Here is a 25,768-nt window from a genome sequence, read left to right on the forward strand (position 1 = left end):
CCTACTGACAGATAGGATACTGTCAGGTAGATCTAGGTTCAAATCCCATAGCTGTCACTTCTTGCCTCACAATGTCTGATGATTTTACTTGAACATTTAAATCTGAAACCTCATCTATAAAACAGGGATAATAATAGAACTTAACTCTTGAAGTTATGCGGATTGAAGTTATACGGCCCTGGACTGCTACAGGGCCAAGCATCTGTAAATGCCTTATAAAAGGAGCGGTTCAGTGGGATTTCTGTAGTTCAGGATAGCACAAAATCTTAGGCACTTCTTCATATATATCTTAATTGTAGCCTTAAGGAAGGGAGAAAAGGCGTAACTGTGCATGTTTCAAGGACATAACCAAAGGTAGTCATGGAAAGAAAATTCAGGAATCTGGAAAGAACCAGGTCTATAAATCAGCACCCTGAATGTGCCCTTTAGAGGAGAAGATACAAATGAACAGGACATAAATTAATCAGAAGTTGTGTTTCCAAATGAGCTTAATTCCAGGATTTTCCCTATGACCAGTTTTTAATTGGACCAAATTAGCAGATGATAGACTAGTTCAGTAGTGTTAAATCAGTCACACCATAAATAGTCTGCTGTTCAAGAGACTACACAATAGAAACCTGCAAGCAAGGAGACAGAGGGAAAGATGAGAGGCAGGATCAATACTGAGGCCCTTAGCTCTTTCTTATTTGTTGCTTACTTTGCCACAACCTTTTAGGACTTCACCCTTGCCTTTTAACTAATGACCCATTCATTTCTATGTCCACCTTTCTCCCCAGGTTCTTAAAATTAAGGAGCAAAATGTCCATAATAAAACTGCAAGTGGACTCTAGAAGAAAGAGGATATGTGAATACTCTTGTTATTGTAGGAGACAGTTGCCTACTGTGAGTTTTAGCTGTTAGGAAAGTCAGCAAGTGACTTGTGACTATTGTGAGCATCAAAAGGTGAAATTCTAATCATTATTGACTCATGCTTTGTTTTGTGTCAGGGAGTATAAATAAAAATGGAAATGCCAAAGAAGTTAGGGTTTCTTTATTGACACAGTAGTTAGGGTTCCTTCATTCTGGTGCACAACCTGCTGCCAGCTATATGACTGTGGGCATGTACTCAACTTCCCTGACCCTCAGTTTCCTCAATGATTGTATGACAGAGCTATATTTGATGACTTCTAAAGTCTCACTGAGTTTAAAAAAAAAATCATTATGCTAAGATTGCTATATTCAAGAAAATGTCCCAGTTGAACATAAGTAGCTCAAAACTTGTGATCAATACTCAGAAGCAAATCATGTTTTTGTTCTTGTTGGTAACTACAGGAGAAATTAAGATTCTATAGTGAAATAGTCTATAGGTTTCCTATGCAGTATGTGATGTCAGACCAACATCACCACCATCACCTGGGAATTTGTTAGAACTACAGAGTCCCAACTTCTACCCTACCCACAGAGTCAGATCCTTCATTATAACAAGATTCCAGGGTGATTTATATGTCCACCAAGTTTGAGACATACTGTGTTTTACTGCACACTTGACCCCAGGGAGAATTTCATGGGTATTGTATGAAATGGAGGAGACTAAAAAGTCCAGATTATTTTTGTTAAATTGTTATTTTCAGGAACCTTGGAAGTCTCCTCCTTATCATAACACAAAAGTAACTCTTCTTGTAAACTATAGAAGGAACAGATTAATTTAATTAGATAAGTTTAAAAATGGCTGCAAGCTTGATTGTGATGAGAGTCATAAACTTCAATGTTATTAAGAATTCTCTTATCCCACACACCTAGGGGACTGGAAGACAGCATGTGTTTATTTCAGTCCCGAGGGGGACAAAAAATAAATAATAAATTCAAAGCTCTGGTCATTTGGATAAATAATGTCATCATCATATACAAAAAACAGATAATTCTCTGTTTTCTAAATAGTCTATTCTTAGATTCTATTAATCAGTTAGAAAATATCAAATGCTCAATGGTTGTAAGATCTTTCAATGTTTTAAAATGAGACAAGAGTCTATACATTATAGAGTCGTCAGTGTATGAGTAAATTCATTTCTAAAATTTAAAACATGTCTTAGAATGCAATTAAATATCTTTAAATATCTTTATTTCATAGTTTTAAGGCTACTATTGTCTACATATATTATCAGTGTCTCAAATAAATGTACAAATTAACTGACCTCTTATGAATCATCAGACAATGAATTAGTTTTATAAATTGCCAAAAGATGGCATCTATCCATGCCTCCCTACATGAAATAGTCTAAAATATTAAACCTATTTGAAAATTTTCTATATTTTTTTTATTTTTTAAGCTTCTTCTCTTCATAGCAAAAATATTTTTCAGTATTTCATGTTTTGAAGTAAATGCTTAAATGAAGTTAAATTAATGTTTTAAATTTAAGTCATTCACTCAATACTCATTTTAAAAGTTATACAAAGATAGCACATACGTTTTCCTTGCTTTGGGAATGAAGGTTCTCTTTGCTTATACTGTCCACAGAATAGGATTGCAGTATCATCCTTCTGCAATAGTACCCTAGACATTATTGTTCTTTTCACATATATTTCACAGAGGAAATCGCAGTTAGCTTGCACTTCAGGACTTTTTTCAACCAATTTAAATAAATGTTACTATTATGAATGTGATGTTTACGACTTTTTTATTCCACTAGGAAAAAAGAACATTGGCAGCAGTTTTAAGGTGATGTATATGATACTTAGATGAGCCAATCTTTTCACAATATATGCATATATTAAATCATCACAATGTACACTTTAAATATTACAGATTTGTCAATTATCCCTCAAAGCTGAAAAGAAAAAAGTAAACAAGTTTTAATTATGGCAAAAGTTTTTAAAATAAGACTAGGAAAATTATTATGTCAAATTTTTCCAACCATGGATAAATTTACTGGGATTTCACATGGTTAATATAAATATTTATATTTCTCTTTTAAAATATTAAATTTAAGTAAAATATCTAAACATTTGAAATACATAATCATTATAGATACTCAGGACTAAAAATTTAAAAATCTATGCTAAATTGACTCTCACAGCAAATTGACTCTTGCAGTAAATCGACCTAGAAAAAGAAATTTCATGGCCTGGTGAAAATGTAGACCATTGTGAAAAAAAGTTGGCTTATTGAGTTCTGGAAGCACTGATTGTCATTCTCCATGCTCACCAGCATTTTAAATATGACGTCAGCTGCCTGTGTTGCAGAGATGTTACGAATTCTTGCGTTTGGTATATATTTAGTATAATACACAGTATATAGTATTATTTATAAATATATATGTGTATATAGAAAGAGAGCATATATGTGATAATATATAACAATATCTGCTGCCTTAAATGAATTTTTAACTTGGCATTTTGCTACTGGTTACAAAACACTCATTATCCTTTCGAGTTATTATCCATTATTTTATCTCACTACATCTCAAATACCTTATAGCTAGAATTTTAACTTATACTGATGAAGGTATATAAATTTTGAAAAGAAATTCACAAATGTTCAGAAATTTACAATCTCAAGATGAGCTGTTTCTGCATTTTTTACATGAATAAACCAAGTGGCAATGTGACAAGCATCTTCTCATTTTAAAATATGAAATTGCAATACATAGACTAAAAATGACTTGTGATGTTAGGTAGTATAATTTCTATCTCTACAATGATTGGATCTAAATGATCTAAGATATGTGGCCATTCTTAAACTCATAAAAGGGATGATTCCTTTTCTTGCCTTTCCCCCCAAATAAGCAAACATTCATCCTGCCTTGTTTATTTATTGTTTTTGGCTGCACAGCATGCAGGATCTTAGCTCCAGGACCAGGGATTAAACTTATGCCCCTTGCAGTGGGAGCACAGAATCCTAACCATTGGATCACCAGGGAAGTCTTATACTTTATATAAGATCATATAATCCTAGAGTTTAATAGCAGCTAATATGCAAAGCAGTAGCTTTTTGAACAACCAAAGTTAAGTGAAATATTCTGGAGATAACTTCCAACTTTTAGACAATGATATTGAAAATGGGCTTTATTTTAAATAAATAAATAAAAAAATAAAAGACTTTGACTCTATTTATTCAAGACAGTTTCATAACTGCCACATGGATTTTGTATGTGGAGTGTTTTATACTTGGAACACTCCTTTCTATGATCAGCATGTAAGTAATTTACTTACTTTACCAAGGATTCTGCTCAAATGTGCCATTCCCAGGAGTCATTTACTGACTCCCCTTTGCTTCTCCACCCCCAATCCAGCTACTCACTCCTTGAACATCTACCTGTTTTATTTTTTCTTTTCATGCCCTTCGTAAACTTGAATTTATGCATTATTTAATTCGGTTGTTTACTTGTGTATTGTTTTTTTTTCTCCCGACTGGAATGTAACCTGAAAAAATGCAGGGACTTTAACTTATTGACTGAATTTTCAGCAACTAGAAAAGAGTTGAAATGTATTAATCATTCAACATATATTTGCTGAAGGAATGAGTATATCCATGCAAAGGTGATTACCTTCTGGCTTAATGTATATAAATATGGATTCACTTATCTTCCCTCTTTGTATCTTTTTTTAGGCATTATTTTCTTTAATAAATAATTCGAAGTATTATTAAATGGAACCATTCAAACTAAAAATTCAGCACTTATAAAAAAAAACAGATTTAGATTTTATCTACCTATGAGTTGGGAAAATACAAACTACATGGGAATAGATACATAAGACAGACACTCAGTGAAAGTTATTTTAGTGATTTTACTCCACATGCATAATCACTGTTGACCATTGTTAACTATCCCTGATGTTTTTCAACAGCACAAAGTTTTGGAATAAATAGATAGAAATGATTACAGTCTATCTATTAAAGCATATACAACTGTTTTTTAGTCATCTTTGTAGTCCCTTGTTTTAGAAGGTTCTTAGTATTTGTACTAGGGCATCACTGATAGCTCAGCTGGAAAAGAATCCGCCTGCAATGCGGGAGACCTGGGTTCGATCCCTGGGTTGGGAAGATCCCCTGGAGAAGGATATGGTAACCCACTCCAGTATTCTTGCTTGGAGAATCCCATGGACTGAGAAGCCTGGCAGGCTACAGTCCATGGGGTCGCAAGAGTCAGACACGGTTCTTAGTATTTATACTAGTATTTAATATAATTTATGTTAGGGATATTACATAGTTCCATGAAATGAGCTAGGTCAGGCTAACAATGCTGAAACCAACTGAGGACCCAATTTTTGATCCAGATTGACCACATGAAAGGAGCTATGGAAACTGAAAGTAGCTCGGTTGTATGACTATTTGCAACCCCGTGGACTATACAGTCCATGGAATTCTCTAGGGTAGAATACGGGAGTAGGTAACTCTTTGCAACCCCACAGACTCTACAGTCTGTGTAATTCTCCAGGCCAGAATACTGGAGTGGGTAGCTGTTCCCTTCTCCAGGGGATGTTCCTAACCCAGGGATCGAACTCAGGTCTCCCACATTGAAGGCAGATGATTTACCAGCTGAGCCACCAGGGAAGCCCAAGAATATGAGAGTTAGTAGTCTATCCCTTCTCCAGTGGATCTTCCTTACCCAGGAATCGAACTGGGTCTCCTGCATTGTAGGCAGATTCTTCATCAGCTGAGCTACCAGGGAAGCTGCAAAAGGAGCTATCTTGGATGCTAAATAGCTGTAATAAGGAATTGTGGAAAACTCTATGATACTTCCTGATTCCTAGTGGGATTTTAAACTATTTTATAATTTACATGGCTAAATAACGAATCATTAACCAATATCTCTAAGGGACAGCCTTCATAAAATAAAAAATGAAAAAAAATTAGAATAATAAGGCATCTTGAAGAAGTAAACAAATACTAAAAGGACATGGGAGAATAGAAATAAGTGCGGAAAGTAAAATACAAGAATACAATGGTTTTAAAACTATGGCTTGTTCCTAGAGCTGTAGACACTAACACTGTGTGACTATTTAAATTCAAATTAAGTAACACAAGATAAAATTTTAAGCTATGCATCTTAGTCATATTACACATATTTTAAGTACTCAGTAGGCACATGTGATTACTGACTACTCTACTGGACAAGACAGGCCTACAAAATTCCCATCATCACAGAAAGTTCTACTAGACAGTGCTACCAAAATTTGTATTAGTCTAGGTTCTCTAGAGAAATAGAGTCAGTAGAATAGATAGATAGATAGATATTGATTTATTGTAAGTAACTAACTTATGCAGTTATGGTAAATAAGAAGTCCCAAGATCTGCAGTCAGCAAGTTGGAGTTCCAGTTTGAGACTAATGGCCTAAATCAGGAGAGCCCATGCCATAAGTTCCAAATCAAGCCCAGGAGGCAGTAGAAGGCTAATGTCTAGATTGAAAACAGTCAGAAGGAGAAAGAAAATTCTTCCTTAATGAAACTTACATTTTACTCAGACCTTCAACAGAATTGATGATGTCCACTGACATGGAGGAGAGTCTATTAAACGGAACTGAGAGAGAGAGAGAAAGAGAGAGACTGGTTTATTATGCATTTATGCAATTATGGAGGCCAAGTAACCCATAGTATTCTTGTTCTCTGCAAGCTGGAGACTAAGGAAAATCAATGATATAATTCCAGTTCAAGTTTGAAGGCCTGGGAATTGAGGAGCTGATAGTATTAACCTCAGTCTAAGACAAGAAAAGACAGATGTCTCAGCTCAATCAGGCAGGCATAAAGAGGAAATATTTTCCCTTCCCCTGTTTTTAGTTCTCTTTAGCCCCTCAAGGGATTGGACAATGCCTGCCCACATTGGGGAAGACTATCTATTTTACAGAATTCACTGATTCAAATGCTAATCTCATCTGGAAACACCAGACATAATATTTAATCTGGTCACCGCATGGTTTGTCAAGTTGACATACAAAATTAACCATCACAGAGGGGAATCTACTCAATCTGTTGATTAAAATGTTAAAATCATCCAGAAACACACTTCCAGTTACACCCAGAAATAATATTGACACAAATGTCTCAGCACCCTGTGTCCAAGGCAAGTTGGTACATAAAATTAACCACCACACTTTTCATTTGATAAATATGTTGGCACTCAATATCACCACTGTGATATTTTCACAACTCTAGTCTAGATCCCAGACATTAACAATGATGTGCTCAGTTGTGTCCGACTCTGAGAACCAGTGGAGTGAAGCCCCCTGGCTCCTCTGTCCATGTAATTTTACAGGCAAGGATACTGGAGTGGGTTGCCATTTCCCACCCCAGGGGATCTTCCTGACCCAAGGGTCTTCCATCTCCTACATTGGTAGGCAGATTCTTTTACTGCCGTGTCACCTTGAAAGCTCAGACATTAAAATCCAAAGTAAACAAGATTAACATTTAAGATATGAGAGGAAAGTGTTAGTTGCTCAGTCATGTCTGACTCTGCGATCTCCATGGACTGTAGTCCATCAGGCTCCCCACGGAATTCTCCAGGCAAGAATACTGTAGTGGGTAGCCATTCCCTTTTCCAGGGAATCTTCCCAACCTGAGGATCAAGCCCAATCTCCCACATTGCAGGCAGCTTATATGCCAAGGTCCTACCTAACACATTTTGTTCATTTTGCTATAGATCTTCCTCTTTCTCATAACATTATGTGTAAAAACACCCATTCTTTTGGTCGTGAGGAAATGAGGAGGACCTCATAACCAGATCTTATACTATGTCTCTATTAGAATAATCACCAACGAATGTGTTAGTCTAAACGCCTTGGTTGCAAATGACATAACTTCAAGTCAAATTAGCTTAAACAAAAACCAAAATAACAACACAAAATTATTAGTTAATTTAACTTAGAAGTCCATGGTTGGGAGTTATTTCAGTCCATTATGATCCAGAGTTTGCTGATTCAATGGGCATGAGTTTGGGCAAACTCCAGGAGATAGTGAGGGAGAGGGAGGCCTGGTGTGCTGCAGTCCATGGGGTCACAAAGAGTCAGACAGGACTTAGTGATGGAACAACAACAACAGCAACATGATCCAAAGGCTTGAGTGATCAGAATTGTGTTTCATTTTATCCAAGACTGAACTCTTATTTTCTTAATATTAGTTAAAGCTTAAGTTAGTTTTCTTCACAGAAAAGCCAAGAGGGTCAACACATTTTTAGGCTTACCCTACAATTTTATTGAGGAGTTTCAGAGAAAAGGGAAGAGCTGTTTCTTCATAACTTTGACAGGAGCCCTGGTATGTCTTGGAAACAGCTCATCTTTCATTACATGCCCATCCTGTAGTCATTCACTCTTCCTGACTGTGTAGTGACAGTCAAGGTGTGAATGTGTGACTAATTAAACAATCTTATTAAAACAGAGAGAACAATTCCTAAAATAAAGAGATGAAAGACAGACAAAATGTGATATATATCCAATACAGAATACAATAAAATTATAGAATGTGATACAGGAGACATTTACAAGTACATGCTTCCCAAGTGGTGCTAGTGGTAAAGAGCCCACCTGGCAAAGCAGGAGACATAAGAGACGTGGATTTAATCCTTGGGTTGGAAAGAATCCCTGAAGAAGGGCATGGCAACCCACTCCAGTATTACTGCGTGGAGAACCCCATGGACAGAGGATCCTGGCGAGCTATAGTCCATAGAGTTGTAGAGTCGGACACAACTGAAGCGACTTTTAGCATGCCTGGTGATTAGAAAGAAGTATCAAGTGATAGTCTATAGCAATTCACACTCTAAACAGTAGGTCTCAGTAAATAATTATGAGAACAAACAAACATAATTCAAGAATAAAGTTCTCACTACTGGCAAAATTTAGAAGAGGATTATTCTCAGATTTTAGAGAGCCAGAAGATTACCTCTCTGCTTTGCTATGATAGCTCATAATACTGGGTATCTAAGTGTCATATCAGCTCTTGAAAATTAAAAACAGTTTAATGCTGATTAATTTCTAGCTTCTCTCCCCTATAGTTTCCACACTTTTTTTTTTCACAATTGCTTAGAGTCATTTCTTTGCCTCTTGTATGCATCCTTAGTCGATTTCCCCTATGTACCACCCTGCACTTGTCACTATTAAATTTCATACTGTTTTTGATGGATGACTTCTCTAATTTGTCAAGGTTATTCTAAATTCTAGTTTAGGCTTCTAAGATGAGATCAGCTTGACCCAACTCAATATCACATTGGATGTGATCTTAATTCCATTATCTGTCTTTACAACACACACACACACACACACACACACACACACACACACACACACCCCATGTGAATCCTAATCATGAACTATTCTACTATACTATTTGGTACTACAGAAAGAGATTATTATTTTTAAGCATTTGAACAGCAATTTAGACTCAACAGTTAGGTGAAATGGAAATAACTTGCAAGCTCTCTACATTGTGTGGGACTTCTTTCAGGAAAAAAAATCAGTTTAGGAAGGTAGACAGATATATGTCTATGTTGTTATATGAGCAAAAGTGTAAGGTGGCCATAGGATCAGAAAAAATGAAATGCAAACTTGAAGACACAAAAGAAATTCTTAGTAGCATGAAAACAGAAATTTGAGAATACAATGCTTAGATCACAAGTTCAAGACAAAGGCATGAGAACTTGATTATGAACTAAATAAATTTTCCATATGGATTTCTAATTAGCTTCTTGCTCAGAATAAAGAAAAAGAATCAGAATTTGGGTGATCCTGAGTGCTCTGGTGGAGGCATTAGATACCACTGCCCAGAATGTGGGAAACAGGGTTTGAGATTTAGGAAATTCCAGATCCGTGCTTAAATATTTATTGTGTCTATTCCACTTTGTTCTGTGTTTGAGCTAAATGAATATATGTAGATTATTTTTAACCAGCCACTTTTACAGAATAAAAAGATACATTACAAGTGATACATAAAGAAGCTAATGATTTGTCTAAGGTCACAGAACTTTTTAAATCAAAAGAGAATCATAGTTCAAAATGGTTTTTGATGCACAGCCAAAAGTTAAAGATAGCATACTTTCACAATGTTTTCTCACTTTGTTCTTAGGCATTTTGATACTCACTGGATAGTTTTGGCAAAAATGGTAAATTACTTACCTCTGAAAATGTCTCTTGGCTTCCCAGGTGGCTTATCAGGTAATGAATATGATTCCAGTGCAGGAGACACAGGTGACGCAGATTAGATCTCTGGGTTGGGAAGATCTCTTGCAGGAGGAAATGCAACCCATTCCAATATTCTTGCCTGAAAAATCCCATGGACAGAGGAGACTGGCAAATCACAGTTCAAAGAAGCACAAAGAAACATCTCATGGACAGAAAAATATCTCTATTATGTGAAATCCACCTGGAAATTGAGAGACTACATTGGTATTCTACAACAACACATTTAGATAGTTTCAAAAATTATTATCTAAAAATGCCCCACTTAACAATAATAACATGTTTATATGACTATCTTAGCAAGTGGCATCATAAGAATGAAGTCATCTAGAATGCGACAAGTTGGAAATGAATTAGACACTGTTTTTTCAGTAAAGGATTATGGGAGAGGAGAAAGAGAGCTAGTATTTATTGGCATACTTTTTTTTAATGTGAGATGCCAGATATAATCCTTAACAACCCTATAAAATATATAAATACGACTATAATTTCATAAAAGGTAAATCTGAATTTAGGAAGCTTAAGAAACCCAATCAATTTACAAAGATAGTAAATGCCAGACCAATTCAACTTTAAACTATGTATATTTCCATTACTTTTTTCCTTTGTCCGCAATGAAGCACAAGAAAAGAGAGATACAAAATTATTACTACACAATATACCTTGTTCCATGTACACAGAGTCCACAATGTGCAAAACCTACTTGGAAAGAATTCACCGCCATGGTCAAATTCATACCCCCAAAATAAAAACTGAAGTCCTGTTGGAGAAGAAGAAAAATATGGAAATGTGTAAAAGTTGCTTGAACCCAAAGTGATATTTTGCCTCAGTATACATTAGAATATCAGGACATTCATTCTATAAAGTGAAAACCGGCATAATTTTTTTAAAGACTTCTTAGTTGTCTCTAAAGACTTCCCAAGAAAAACTTTCCACAGGTTTCTCATGCAAAAGGTTTCTGTACTTAAAACATATTTACAGAAATGGCATTATCAAATATCATTTGAAAATGTCAATGCCTTTCCTTAGGCACACAAGGCTTCTATATTTTTCATTTTCCCACTTGTGCTCCTATTATTTCCATAGTACATATTATCCTTCTAACTCATAAACTCAACTCCATGCTTTCATTATCGGTCTGCATTCCAAAAACCCTAGAGGGATTTTATCCTTACCACATATTCCACTTTGCATCATTTAAAAAGAAAAAAAAAAATGTTTCACACTCCTTCTCTGGACCTTCCAAAACATTATTCAATAGCAATAAAAAATCTTATGTCTTGAATAATTATATAAACAATTTACAGATAATAAATTCAACCAAAATTTCCAATAGGATACTTCTAACCAATTCTTCCTCCAAGAATAAATTTTATTCATGTTGAATTCTTTGTTCACCATGAATAAAAACAGTATCAGCGTAAGTTAGTACCTAAAATCAGAATTACTCATGTCTATTTAAATATGGACTAATATTTTTTCCATATCTGCATAATTCTGATCACATCATTCCCTAGATTCTGAGGTACACTGATTTAAATGAGAGTGAATTTTGCTCACAGCTACCATGTGTTTTTGAAGAAACAGCCTGTGGCTAAAGTTGCCTTTTCTGCTGGCTTTCCACATAGAAAGAATTGTAGAATTAGAGCTGGTTTTTAGCAACCTAAACTTATTGTTATGAATTATAAAAAATTATTTGTGTTTTTAAAGACAACTAAAAAATTATAGTTTTAATCACAACTTGGGTTCCGAAAATTTTGAGAAAAAGACAAAGAGTACAGCATTAAAGCTCAAAATATTAGCTTTATAGTTGGTAAATTATAAACTGGGGCATTTATGTTAGTCTCACAGTCAATGAGGGGCTGAACCTCAGAAGTACATAGACTTACTCTTGCCATCAAATGTCCTGTGGTATCAGAGGCTAGTCCTTCTAAAACAAAACCTGGAGGAAGTTTAGATGAGGGGGAGAAATAGTGATCAGACCAAATTAGATTTATGACACTGAAATCTAAATCCTCAGCAAAATGGAATGTCTTTTTCTTATGAGAATTTCACTTCTAAAATGAAAATGTGACAAGCTGATTATGTCAGAATTATTATTTCAAAAATTCTTCATCAGTAATCATGGCATCTCCATTGATATAGACAAAGGCCAAGAGCTTCATGGTTATTGATGTCTATACACAGGAAGAAAACCTTGGGAAAGAGAAGATATGTTCCCCCTGATTCAGTTCAGTTCAGTTGCTCAGTCGTCTCTGACTCTTTGTGACCCCATGGACTGCAGCATGCCAGGCCTGCCTGTCTATCACCAACTCCCGTAGTTTACCCAAACTCATATCCATTGAGTTGGTGATGCCATCCAACCATCTCATCCTCTGTCGTCCCCTTCTCCTCCCGCCTTCAATCTTGCCCAGCATCAGGGTCTTTTCAAATGAATCAGCTCTTCGCATCAGTTGGCCAAAGTATTGGAGTTTCAGCTTCAACAACAGTCCTTCCAATGAACACCCAGGACTGATCTCCTTTAGGATGGACTGGTTGAATCTCCTTGCAGTCCAAGGGACTCTCAAGAGTCTTCTCCAACACTACAGTTCAAAAACATCAATTCTTTGCTGTTCAGCTTTCTTTATAGTCCAACTCTCACATCCATACATGACTACTGGAAAAACCATAGCTTTGACTAGACGGACCTTTGTTGACAAAGTAATGTCTTTGCTTTTTAATGTGCTGTCTAGGTTGATCATAGATTTTCTTCCAAGGAGTAAGTGTCTTTTAATTTCATGGCTGCAATCACCATCTGCAGTGATTTTGGAGTCACCCAAAATAAAGTCTCTCACTGTTTTCATTGTTTCCCCTTCTATTTGCCATGAAGTGATAGGACCAGATGCTATGATCTTAGTTTTCTGAATGTTGAGCTTTAAGCCAACTTTTTAACTCTCCTCTTTCACTTTCATCAAGAGTTCCCACTGATGTCATCACCCTAATATGGCAAAGTTTTGTTTGCTTTCATTTCTGTTCTTTTAACTAGCTGAACATCACCATTAAATCCATAGCCAAGCGGGGTTCCGATTATTTTTTCTTTGGGGAAAAGATGGACAGTACTTTAGGACAGTTCTGCTGCCACTTTTATGATGCTGGGCTCCAATCAAAACCATTATACTTTTGTTACCTGTCTGGCATCACCAAAGGAGGTAAGTAGATAAAGATACATTAATTGGATCAACTGCAAGCCTTCACTTTACTAAGGCTAAATAGACATTCTTTATTCTGTTTCTCAGTGCAAATGTTGTGTATTCACTTAGTCCAATATAAGCCATCTAAGCCCTACCATGAAATTGAAGACAGCATATACCAAAAACAAAATACATAGCTACTGCAATAAAGTGCCAGCAACCAAGAGATGACCCGAATTTGAATATAATTTCTGTTATGAATTTCCAAAGGAAAATTAAAATCTTGAAGATTAAATGTTTTCACAAATTCAAAGCTTAAAAATCCTAAAACTCAGAGAAATTGAAGTCCAAAATAAAATTCTCTTTGTCCTGGCAATACTATATTTCAAATACATTAATGTAAAATCTCACTCTCCCAATCTTTATTTTATTCAGTCTCAGATAGATGGATGTTAATATCTGAGTTTTGTTTCTTCAGTAGTTATAACTAGAACCATCTCTCTTGGAAATGGATATACGTCTTAGAGCCTTTGGAGTTGTACTATCTTAACATAGCTTACTTTTATAGAGTACAAAGAGAACATAATATTTCAAAACACAGGATCTAATCTCACCAAATGTAGAACAGAAGTCTCTCTAGAACATGTTAGCCCTGGCAAAATTTTGTTCACATAACTCATTTTTTCATGCTGTAGAAACCATAGTGGAGGTTTGGCATTAAGTGAGTAAAGGGGGAAGTGAAAGTGAAAGTCACTCAGTCATGTCTGACTCTTTGTGACCCCATGGACTTACAGTCCATGGAATTCTCCAGGCCAGAACTTTTCCCAGTCCAGGGATCCAACCCAGGTCTTCCGCATTGCAGGCGGATTCTTTACCAGCTGAGCTATCAGGGATGTCATAAATCTTGACAATGGTCTTCCTGGAATGACCTGGAGAAAAGTCATTCTGTATCATGTCTCCAAATTCTTCTGGACTAAAATTCATTCCTATCAAGTGATTGATCATGGAGCTGTGGTTACCACATTTTCATTTCCCCTTCAGGCCCTGTGTTTTTGTGCCAATAGTGATTTGAGTATAGATTCCATCTGGTGATGTAGAGACCATGCTCTCACAGAAACATGCATTTTCGTTTCTGAATCATTTCTACTTCTTTCAGTGCATCGTCCTAAGCCTAAGAAACCTATTTCCTAGAAAATGCTTACTTTCCCACTTTGGTTTCAGCTAAAATGATGTACTCTACAGCTCAAACTGCTGTTGATGTTTTTGAAGCAAAGCCCCTAGGGGGCTAATAAAAATCAACATGCCTTCCTTTTGCTTTAATATTACTAACTTTGAATAGCATTTCCTTGTTGCTCCATTTTCTGCAATAGCAGGCTAAATGTCTAGTATTTTGGTTGTTTTGTGTTTGCTTTTGTGTGTGTGTGTTTTTTCCCATTATCTCACTTTGTTCATCTATTCTAGAAGAAATCCCATGGACAAAGGTGCCTGGTGGGCTACAGTCCATGGGGTCGCAAAGAGTCAGACAAGACTGAGTAAGTTTCACTTCACTTCATTTCATTCTAGAAGAGTTAAATGAAACAGGAGAGCCCAATCCAGTGCCATTTTCTCAGGAGGTCTGGAACTCACAGTTTAAAGCCAGAACCTCCCTAGTGCTACTAACACATGTGGAACACAGCTCCTGCAGAGTTTTAAGGTAGCAAATACTGTGTTGCCAACAAGTGACTGAATGGCCTATGAAAGACACTCTTTTCCTAAAATTGTATATTTGCCTCAGCTGTGCCTGATTACTGAGGCCTCTGTGATTTGCCAGCATCTGCCAAAGCATCTGGTAGAGCCCTGGCTGCAGCAGGGCTGCAGTTTAAGATAAAGTTTAGGTGTAGTTTAAGATAAAGCTGCAGCAGCCTGGGTCCTCAAGTCCCCTGAACTTGGCCAAGGCCAGCCATGCTTCTGCTGAGGCCCATGTGGCTCAAGCTTTTGCTTGCTAATCCTCCCTTGCAGCTGTCATCTGCCAAGACACCTGTACTCTGAAGCCTGTTGACCACTCCACAGGACTTAAAAGCCAATAGTGCCACGATAAATGCTCTCTGGCCCTAAATTAGCCCCTCACACTAAGGTCAAATGCCGTAGTGCACAAGACTCAAAGACATATATTCTAGCTCTATCAAATCTCCCCATCTCTGTCTTTTCCTCCAAATTGTTATCTTTTTTTTTTTTTTTGTATCTTAGACTTCCTTAACTCTGAAACTCTTTGTGGGGTCATTGAAGGACTCAATATTTATCACTGTTCTTTTTTGACTTGAATCTAAACTATTTATTTATTGTACATATTTTTGTGTATTCTATTTATTATTATTTATTTATTCTATTTACTTTAAACTACTTATTGAGACATAAGATAACTAGTAAAGTGTTCGGAAAGAAGAATAGTAACCTGAATACTAATAAGACATAAGTTGGAAACATATCTTGATTAGGGGTGTGTGTTTCTGCATGTGGGTAGAGAGGAGAATATGATGAGCTACTGCTTAGCACCTGGAGAAGCAGCATGCTGAAGGCGTGCTGTATGCAAATTTTTTAAAATATGATTTAAGACAGTTGAACATGTCCAACTGATTCTCCCCAAGTCCACTGAAATGGAGGAAGAAAAGGGGTGGAAAATGCCATGAGTGATACAATAATTGAGAGCTGTCAACAGCAAAGAAACATCTGGAATGCAGTAGAAGCATATCATCCTTAAAAACAGAATTTTTAAAATATTTTTTCTGAAATGTAGACATTTTTTCTACAAAAGTGTCATACATAATTCATGTTTAATCCCCTAGGTTGGTCCATTGCAACTATTTTAAGTAAAAAAAAAAAAAAAAAGTACCCGAAGCAAAATAGAGTAATCGGAAGACCTACAGAAACTATCATTTACAGTTGTATTTAGAAGTAATGCATTGTACAGTGATGTGGATACCACAAAATCCATTTTTCCTTATTATGGTTCTAACATTCTTGTGGGGTTCCCCCAAGCTTCCAGCAACTGTTCATAACACCTATGCCTGGGGGCTGGTTCTCTTGTAAATAGGATGTGAGGTGGTAAAGTAAGCAATGGCTCTGAGGATAGGTGTTGAGACCCAGGTGGTAATTCTGGGGGAATGATGAGTTTATAGGATAGGGAATAAATCAGGCAGAGGAGATACTAGGGTGTTCATAGAAGGAATAAATATGATGGACTGTGGAGAGCTGATGGATCGTGGAGTTACTAGAGTTTTTGAGTATCTGAATGATGGTTTCGAAGAAAAGAATGCATGAAGGCACTCTTCCAGTATTTCCATTATCATCTTCATCTGTCACTATCTCCTGAATTAGTCACCACTTTGGAAAAGTACAGTCAACAATGTTTTCAGTATGGAGGGGATTCGAGGTGGAGGAATTTCTAGCTGAAAAGGAAAGAGGTTCTTGGGCTATTTAGCCGGGGAATTTATTTACTTAACAGATATAGGGATGTTATGACCGCACCAAAATATGTTTTATTAAATATCATTCTATAATATTAAATTTTGTACAGAATGATATAATAAAATACATATATAAAATAAAGAATATTCTTTCAGACCATTTATTAAAGATAATTTTACAGCAGTCATTATAACAATCATATCATATGGCAACACTGCAACAGATTTTAAAATTTGTGTGGTATTACTAGGTGTTCTTGCAAATTAGATTAGTGCTTGACATGCTTTAAAAAAAAAAAAAGCAACCCATGCATCCTACCATTCAGATTCTGAGTTTTCTAAATCTCTACTTACCTACAACTTTGGTGTCTTAGTTTAAAATGCATCTTTTAATTCATTCACCTAGGCGTCTTTAATTACATGCAATTTCCATGAATGGAAGTCCAGTTCGGCTTTCATGATTTTGTCATTTAAACTTCTTTAAATGGGAATATTTCAATCCCATCTTAAGGAAATTTCTGTTATGTACAATTTATTGTTAACACCTTAAATTAAATTTATAGAACATTTTTAAATAAAACTTGAAAAATATATGCTAACTTATTTTCAATTTTGTTATTGAATGGATAGTTTAATATCCACTGAGTACCTAACTGACAATCTCCACTGATGGTAGGACATAGAAAAATACATATTTGATGATAGATAAATGTATTTATATAGAATGAAATACCTTAGAATAGATAGATAGGTGGTATATTTTTCAGAAATTACAATAGAATGATTTCTGTTTTTTCTTTTTTATTTGAGGTGTATTGCAATGAGCAGGAACACTCTCCACCCGTATTTTGAGACTTAAAATATATATTGTTTATGTACAAATAAAATGAACCTTTATTATAATTATGCTTACTTGAAATAATATATCAGAGCACATATTACACGTATGTTCAAATACCTTATCTGCTCCCACCCTACACACATACCATATCCTGACTGAAAAAAAACAATTCATTAAAATGGTAATAATTTTTAAAAATAATATGAACTGCTTTGTTGAATCTTGTATTTGAGTTTGTTTTACATTCTATTCTTAAAGTTCCTAAATTTTAGTTGACATTTATTTTTATATAGCTTCCATTAAGCTTTTACTTTTTGTTATAAGCTCTGGATTAAGGGAAAAAAATTTAATTGTTAATCTTTAATGATCATTATGCTCATTTCAAAGTTGTAACATTTCATAGCAAATGGCTTTTTAGAGAGCTTTGCCTATTTGCAATTTGTTTTATCAGACATTTCTTCAACTTTTATTTTCCCAATTATTCTCTTTGAAATTAAAGAAGTGTATAATCATATCTTCATTTCTTTAAAATAGCAGTTAAGACATTTGTAACAATTTTCAACCATTTCCTACATTCTTACTCAGCATTTTATTAAAGTTACCTAAGCTTAAATCATTAATTTTCTTTCTGTTTCCTTTAACTGTGATAAGAACCAACTCTTAAAATTGATGCATGCTTTTTTTCTCAAATTCTTTTTGTTTTGGTGTTAACCATAACTCTAACATACTTGTGTGTGTATGTAACACATAACATATTACATATATGAAACTATATATAAAATTATATAATAGTACGTAATTTTATACCTGGATATATGTATGTGTCTGGAGAAGGGAATGCCAACCCACTCCATTATTCTTACCTAGAGAATTCCATGGACAGAAGAGCCAGACAGGTTACAGTCCATGGGGTTGTAAAGGAGCTGGACATGACTGAATGACTAACACATATAAATGTGTATGTGTATATACATATATATACACATATATAAATAAATAATAAATATATAACTTTATTATATAAATATAAATAAATAATATGTAAATTATATATAAATAAATAATAAATAAATATTTACTTATTTCTTCCTAGGGCTACATTGCCTGTACACCCCTTATTGCATGCATTTTACCATTTTAAAGTGCTTTCTCTCTCCCTCCTTTCATAATATTATGTAGTGTACCTTTCCCTTGCTTCATCATGAACTTCTGGCTATTGTTTTGTTGTTGCCTAGTTGCTAAGTGGTGTCTGACTCTTTGCGACCCCATGGACTGTAGCCTATCAGGCTCTGCTGTTCATGGAATTTCCCAGACAAGAATACCAAAAAGGTTGCTACTTCCTCCTCCAAGGTATCTTCCTGACCCAGGGATCCAACCTGTGTCTCTGCATCTCCTGCACTGCAGGCAGATTCTTTACCACTGAGCCACCAGGGAAGCCCTAACTTCTGACTATGCCCCTTCTTTATTATTTTACTTCGCTTTCAAAATTGCTCCACTTCAGTATGCATCTATGAGAAAGTATCTTTATTAATACCACATGTCTAATTTCTTGTTAGTTCTCTTTAGAGAAACCAACTCTGTGTCTCTCTCCCTTTCTTTCTCTCTCTCTATAATACACATTTTAATAGATTCTGCCTCCAACATTGTTTATTGACAGCTTTCTCTCTCTATATATAGATAAACAGATAGATAGGTAAATAGATAGGTTCTATCTCAAACATTGTTTAGTTGCTGCTTTCGTCAGAGACAATGCACTTAAAAATTATGGGCCAGAGAAGCAAAAACTAAGTAAACATAAACTCTGCTAAAATGTATTATATTTCTGTTAACTGGAATAATTGTGATTGAATTAGTGAATGAGAATTGGAAAATTGAAGTACCTCAAAATCCAGAATTTTACATATATTATCTGTAAGGAAAGCAATATATCTATCTATCTATCTATATATATATATATATATATATATATATATATGCTAATTATTCTTTTTAAAAAAATGTCATGTTGACTTGGAAGACTAAAGAACTTTTGAAATTTTTACTTGTAAATGCATACTGGAAATAACATACTGCATGTTTTCCACATAATAATTTTAGTTCTAGTTATTAAAGCACCTGATTGATCTATATTTTAAAATATTCCCATTGTTTCTTTCAGTGAATTTACAAAACTCAAACACATCTCTTTATCTTTTTTCAGTCTATCTTCCTAATTAATTTTCAACTATATGCAGCATTTGGATTTCTAACCAAGTTTTATAAAATATATTTTGCATGGACCCTTGCACCAGCATCCAATTGTGCTAAAAATTGAAAACTGGATTAGGTCTACTTAATCTCTTATAGTAAAGTTCTACTTAAAATTTGTTTCAGTTGTCTACTAGCTTTCTGATTATTACAAGCAGTTTAGTTTTTTCTCTAAGATTCTTTTACATGTATTCAAGTTTTACATGTCAGCTATTTCAGAAGATGCACTTTAATATTTCTTTTAAACAAAATAACTTACTCTTTTTGACAGCATCACTCACCAAAAAGTCCATATTTCTTCCTGCATTGCTAAGATACTCCATCCAACATTTAGAGACCATACAACTTTTTCAATCTCTTCATTACTTTCAGTGAGGAGTTTGAATTTTCTACACACTCCCTTTCCATACTTTTATAATTTGAGGGCTCACATATTTCAGATAAAAAGTAAGGGGGCTGTTGATTGTGACATAAAACTTTACTAGGCAACTGTGTCAAGAGTTCCCAAGACCAGCCCCAAATTTCATGATTTGCTGAAAGAGATATAAGGCTAAAAGGTCACTGGACTCATACTTATGGTTAATTACAGCAAATGGATAAAAAACAAAATCACCGAAGGGAAAACTGTTGTGCATGGGGCAAAGTCTGGAGGAAACTAGATGTAAGCTTCCAAAAGTTCTCTCCTAGTGTAGTAGTATAGGACATAGTTAATAGCTCCAGCAAAAAAAAAAAAAAAACAAGGAAATATATATGAAGTATTATCTACCAGAGAAGTCATCTGAGCCTAAGATTCTAAGGTTTTTATTGGGGGTCCATCATATAGGCATATGGTGATTACCAGCCTGCTTGCCCAATTATTGAGACTGCAGATAGCCAGAAGAAAGGAGAGTGTTCAACATAAATCACATTGCTTGCACATTCTCTAGACAGACAAGTTTAAGGAAAAAGGCATGCAAAACAATTAATTGGTGATAATTCATATATTTTTAAACAACTTTACTGAAATATACCTCATATGACATACAAATCACCCATTTAAAGTGTATAATTCCTATGACTTTATTCTATTCACAGAAATATGCAACCATCATCAAAATTTTATAATATTTTTATCATTTCAAAATGAAATTCTGGATTTTTGGTTTCTAGTTCTACATGTAAGGAGCTTGAAAGTCAATACTCTGTCCTAACAATAAATTAAAAAATTGGACAGACTGAAAAACCAATAACTCTTCTCAAATCCACAGAGAGAGGAGGACACGATGCCAACCACTACCTCCAAGACTAGAAAGATGGGCAGATGAATGTAGGGAGCCATGCCTTACCTGGAGCAGACACTCACAAGTGGAAACCCTTGAGGAAACCAGTGCTGAGATAGGAAAATTTGAACTGTTATTATTAAGTTCCTGGAGGCTGAATGTAGACAACTTTTGAGAGTCATAGGGTGGCTCCCATGATATTGTTAGTTTTACCTCCAGGAGCTCCATTAGATTCCCACAGTGAATATCAGAGGGAAAAAAAAGAAAAAAAAAATCTCTTGGGGCTTCCAGCAGGGACAGGGGAAAAGAAGCCATTTTGAATCATGTCACAACAGAATACTCTGTTCTTCTTAACAGGCCTGTCCTCAGGAGAAATTAAACAAAGGAATTAAACAAAGCCTAACCTGATGAGGTATTATCAGAGCCAAACTCAACTGAGGAAGAGAAATAATGGACTCCAGCTCACATGAGCCATCCTGTGCCTCAGAGAAAGCCCTGTGAAGTTCATTGCACAGATGCATAGGCTCACTAAAAGACTTAGACCTAAACGTAGAACAATGGAGAGCTTCTCCTCCCCCTTACAACTCATTAACACATTACTAAAGACCTATTTCCAGCATTTTTTTAAAACCAGTATACCATATCTAGCTATCAAGAAAAAATTGCAAAATACACCAGAAGACAGCAAATATAATTTTAAGAGCAAGTATCAGAATATTAGAAACCAAGTTGGCAGAGATATTGACTTATCAGGTGGAAATTTAAAACCACTATGATTAATATTCTAAGTGTTCCAATGGCCAAGCAATAATGAATGGGCAGTGTAATCAGAGAATGAAAGTGTTAGGGAAAAATAAAGAAACACTAGGGGGGAAAAGAAAACACTATAACAGAAATGAAGAATGCCTTTGATGGGCTTATTAGTAGACTGGACACTGTTGGGGAAAGACTTCTGAGCTTGAGAATCTCTCAATAACAACCACTGAATCTAGAAAGCAAAGGAAACAGAGACTGAAAAAACCAATACAAAAAACCAAAAAAAAAATAGAGTATTCAAGGACTGTGGAACAACTACAAAAGATGTAACATAAGCATAATGAGCATTTCAGAAGAACAGGAAAGAGAGAAAGGAAGAAAATAAATATTTGAAATAATAATGATGAGAATTTCCCCAAATCTATGTCACACTTCAAGTCACAGATTCAGGAAGAATACCAAACCAGATAAATGTAACAAACAGACAAACAACCACTCCCCCCCACCACCAAAAAAAATCTACACCTGGCATTCAAATTATAGAAAACAAAAATAAGCAAAAATTTCTGAAAGAAACCAGAGGGAAAATACACCTTACCCATAATAGAACAGAGATAAGAATTACATTTGACTTCTCAGAAAAATGCAAGCAGAAAAAGTGGAATGAATTATTTAAATAATTGAGAAGAAAAAAAAAGAGAGAGAGAGACTTAGAATTCTGCATTCTGTGAAATTATCTTTTAAAAATGGAGAAATATTTTCTCAGACAAACAAAGTTAAGGGAATTTATTGACAATAGACTTGCTTTGCAAGAAATGTTTAAAGCAAATTATGTAGAGTAAAGAAAAATAATATAGCTTTGAAAGTCAGATCTACACAGCGTAAGGAAGAGGACTGTAAGAGGAATAAGTGAAGATAAAATAAAACATTTCACTTTTCTTATTCTTTTTCCTTTGAATTACGTTGATTTACAGTATTTTATTATTTTCAGGTGTACAACATAGTGATTCAAGATTTTTATAGATTATACTTCATTTAAAATTATCATAAAATATTGACAATATTCCTTTCACTGTACATTATATTTTTATACTTTAAATGTTTTATACCTAGTAGTTTATATCTCTTAATCCCCTATCTAGACCCTACCCCCTCCCATCTCCCTATTGGTAACCATTAGTTTGTCCTCTGTATCATGTTTTTGTTTCTATTTTGTTGTATTTGTTTTATTTTTCAGATACAGTTTTTATATTTCTCTGTCTTCTTTCACTGAGTATAATACTCTCCAGGCCCATGCATGTTGTTACAAATGGAAAATTTTCATTCTTTTTTCATAGGGCTTCCCTGGTAACTCAGCTGGTAAAGAATCCACCTGCAATGCAGGAGACCCTGGTTAGATTCCTGGGTTGGAAAGATCTGCTGGAGAAGGCAAATAGCAAATTTTCATTCTTTTTTATAGCTGAGTAATATTCCTGTGTGTATATGCATATTATTTCTTCTTTACCCATTCATCTCTTGATGGACACTTGGGTTGCTTTCATGTCTTGGCTGTTGTAAATAATGCTGCTATGAACGTTAGGGTGCATGGATCTTTTCTAATTAATGTTTTCATTTTCTTCTGCTCTCCACCCAGGGTTGGAATTCCTGGATCATGTGGTAGTTGTATTTTTAGCTTTTTGAGGAAACTCCATAGTGTTTCCATTGTGGCTGCACCAATTTACATTCCAAACAATAATGTACTGTATTAACATACTGTTTGCAACACTTTATTGGCAACATTTGCTATCTGCTGTCTTTTTGACAATAGCCATATTGACAGTGTGAATTGGTATATCATCGTGGTTTTGATTTGTATTTCCATGATGATTAGTGATGCTGAGCATCTTTTCATGTGCCTCAGGGCCATCTATATGTCTTATATTGGGGGAAAAATATATTCAGGTCTTCTGCCCATTATTTCACTGGGTTGTTAGATTTGTATGATACTGAGTTGTATGAACTCATAATATATGTTGGATATTAACCCCTTATCAGGCATATCATTCACAAATGTGTCTTCTAATTCAGTAGGTTGTCTTTTCATTTTGTCATGGCTTCCTTTGCTGTGAAAAGACTTTTAAGTTAAACTAGGTCCCATTTGTTTATCTTTGCTTTTGCTCCTTGACTGAGGAAACAGATACAAAAATATATTGCTAAGACATGTCAAAAAGTATGCTCTCTATCTTTTATTCTAGGAGTTTTAGGGTTTTTGATGTTACATTTAGATCTTTAATGTATTTTGAGTTTATTTTTATATATTGTTTGAGAAAATGTTCTAATTTCATCCTTCTTTATGCAGCTGTGCAGTTTTTCCAGCACCACTTACTAAAGAGACTGTCTCCATTGTATATTACTGCTTCCTTTGTCATAGGTCCACTGACCATATGAACATGGTTTTATTTCTGGTCTTTCTATTCTGTTCCATTGATCTATGTGCCTGTTTTTGTGTCAATACTATACTCTTTTGATTATTGTAGCTTTATGAGTTCTGAAGTCAGGGGTGTGATACCTCTAGATTTGTTCTCTTTTCTCAAGATTATTTTGGCCATTTGGGTGTCTTTCATAGCTTGATATAAATTTTATGATTATTTGTTCTAGTTTGGTAATAACTATCATGGGTATTTGATAGAAATTGCATTAAATCTGTAGATTGCTTCAGGTAGTATGGACTTTTTAAATGTATTAAATATTCTAATCCTGAATATGGGATATCTTCTCACTTATTTGTATCATCTTCAATTTCATTCATCAATGCCTTATAGTTTTCAGAGTATAGCTTTTTCACCTTCTTGGTTAAAGTTATGCCTAGGGATTTTAATCTTTCTGATGTGATTTTAAATGGGATTATATTCTTGCTTTCTCTTTGAGATAGTTCATTATTAGTGTGTGAAAAAGCAATAAATTTATGTACATTAATCATGTATTCAGCAACTCTGACTTTGGAGTACATTTTGTGCTCAGTTGTGTCTGACTCTTTGCGGGCCCATGGACTGTAGCTTGCCAGGACCCCTCTGTCTTTGGAGTTTTCTAGGCAAGAACACTGGAATGAGTTGCCATTTCCAACTTCAGAGGATCTAACCTACCCAGGGATGGAATCCGAGTCTCTTTCATTTTCTGAATTGGCAGATGAGTTCTTTATTTTTAGTGACACCTGGAAAGCCCTATGAAGCTCTAGTGTATTCATTTAAAAGCTGTAGTATTATTTTGTTGTTGTTGTTTTTCTTTTTGGTGGAGTATTTAAGGTTTTCCATGTATAGAAGTATATATCGTGTCATCAGCAAACAGTGATGATTTTACTTCTTGTCTTCCAATTTGGATTTTTTTAATCTCTTTTTCTTGTCTGATTGCTATTGCTAAGACTGCCAATATTAAGTTAAATACAAGTGGTGAGAGTAGGCAAACTTGTCTTGTTCTTGACCTTTTAAGAAAAGCTTTCAGGTTTCATCATTCAGTATGTAGTTAGCTGTGGGTTTGCCATAGAAGGACTTTATTATGCTGAGGTATGTTTCCTGTAATACCAACTTGAATGAAGGATTTTTATTTTTAATCATAAATGCATTTTGTATGTCAACAAAATGCCAAATGCTTTTTCTGCCTATATTGAGATATTCATATGATTTTAAAATTCATTTTCCTAATGTCATATAGAGACCATCTGACCTGTCTCTTGAGAAACCTGTATGTAGGTCAGGAAGCAACAGTTAGAACTGGACATGGAACAACAGACTGGTCCCAAATAGGAAAAGGAGTGCATCAGGGCTGTATATTGTCACCCTGCTTGTTTAACTTATATGCAGAGTACATCATGAGAAACGCTGGGCTGGAGGAAACACAGGCTGGAATCAAGATTGCCGGGAGAAACATCAATAACCT

The sequence above is a fragment of the Giraffa tippelskirchi genome, chromosome 2 (assembly GCF_054371585.1).
Source record: "Giraffa tippelskirchi isolate mGirTip1 chromosome 2, T2T-mGirTip1v1.2.pri, whole genome shotgun sequence".
Lineage (NCBI taxonomy): Eukaryota > Metazoa > Chordata > Mammalia > Artiodactyla > Giraffidae > Giraffa > Giraffa tippelskirchi.